Source organism: Nannospalax galili, unplaced genomic scaffold, assembly GCF_000622305.1.
Source record: "Nannospalax galili isolate Female #2095 unplaced genomic scaffold, S.galili_v1.0 scaffold768, whole genome shotgun sequence".
NCBI lineage: Eukaryota > Metazoa > Chordata > Mammalia > Rodentia > Spalacidae > Nannospalax > Nannospalax galili.
The window spans coordinates 5,188,545-5,190,094 of NW_008360317.1; the positions used below are offsets into that span (position 1 = coordinate 5,188,545).

Below are 1,550 nucleotides of genomic sequence, written 5' to 3' on the forward strand. Positions count from 1 at the left end.
ACTAAGTGGTGTGATCGGAGGGAAGATAGCATCACAAGGATTCGTTTGATTATAACAGTAATCCACACCAAGTCAAATAAAATAGCCAAACGATTAAAAATGGGGTCTTTAATGAATTTGCTAATCCTAGCAGGCCCTCACAAACATTTCCTGATAGAGTAGCCAGAATCCAAACGATGGTTGCGCTTTTAATTACATAGAATAATTATTTGATTTCCAGGAAGTTAAAACAGTGCTTTGTATTTACATAAAAAGTTCTAGACAAACTGGGAAACTCGATCAAACCAAGAAAAAAGGTGAAATTGAATGCCTGCCCAGCGATCCAAGATCTCGGCCTCTTGCAAGCCTGGCGCGATGGCCTAGGAGCCCAGGAGAGGGGTGTTCGGGCGCGGGCTGGCGGGATCGGGTGGCTGGCTCACAGAAGCCTGGCCTTCTCAGACACCCAAAGTCGCAGGCAAGCAGGGGCTGCCGAGGGGCTCGCCATTCGGCCGCCTGGGCCCCTCGGTCCCGGCGAGGACCCCAGGTTTCGGGGGGCAGGCTCTCGTGCAGTCGCCCCCACTTTGGGAGGTCTGTTAAAAGCCCGGGGCCTCTTATCTCAACGGCTTTGGGCGTGAGTGTGGGGTAGGAAGGGGGGGGGAGGCCTGTGGGAGTCTCTTTTGCTTGAGGACTTGGAGACACCTGTGGAAAAGTCAGGCCCTTTTGGCTCCGGCGGCAGCTCCGGTGTGGGGCTGGCTTGGGTTAGACACATGCACACATACACCATAGAGCTCTGCTTTCCCGTAGCAGCTGCTGCCTCTGCCTCTGCCTCTCCCGCCTCAGCCTCTTTGCCCGGCATACACACACATTCAGATTTGCGCGCTGTTTCAATCCTCGGTGACGTGTCCTCGGAAACAGCCAATAGCAAGCGGGCTCTGGTCAGGACAATGGGAGGTATCGGGCCAATGAGCGAGCCCCGTGAGTTGGCGGTAGCCAATAGGAGCCGCGCTGGCTGGAGAGTAATGTTACAGAGCGGAGAGAGTGAGGAGGCTGCGTCTGGCTCCCGCTCTCACAGCCATTGCAGTACATTGAGCTCCATAGAGACAGCGCCGGGGCAAGTGAGAGCCGGACGGGCACTGGGCGACTCTGTGCCTCGCTGAGGGTGAGTCCGGGGCGGCACGGCGGCGGGAAGAGCGCCTCGGGCAGCTCCCCAGCCCGCGCGGCGGCCGGATCCCCGCGGCCGGGAGCCGGCGGGTCAGGCTCCACACAAAGGCAAATGAGGGGGGACTGTGGGGGGAACTGCGCACGGAGCGAGCCTCTGCCGGGCGCCGAGGACGCTGCCCCGCGCCGAGCCCCGGCCCTCAGGCTGCCCGAGGCACCGCGAGCCCCGTGCCCCGCGACTCAACACCCCCGGCGGCGGCCGTGCTGACTGGCGCAAAAAAAAAATTTTTTTTTTAATTAAAAAATACAGGGTTGTGGGGCTGTAGAGATGGCTCAGCGGGTAAGAACACTGGTTGTTCTTGCAGAAGACCTGGGTTCGAATCCCAGCACCCACATGGCAGCTAACAACTGTC

At 58.5% G+C, this 1,550-nt stretch overlaps 1 protein-coding gene across 1 annotated transcript in view; it reads left to right on the forward strand.

Annotated features, from left to right (window-relative positions):
• The first annotated feature begins 982 nt into the window (after positions 1-982).
• Hmgb1 (high mobility group box 1) overlaps positions 983-1,550 on the forward strand; it is a 4,283-nt gene continuing 3,715 nt past the window's right edge. The window contains exon 1 of the mRNA XM_008825042.3: positions 983-1,138. The gene's annotated coding sequence lies outside the window, so the exon portion shown is untranslated. The remainder of the gene's footprint in view (positions 1,139-1,550) is intronic.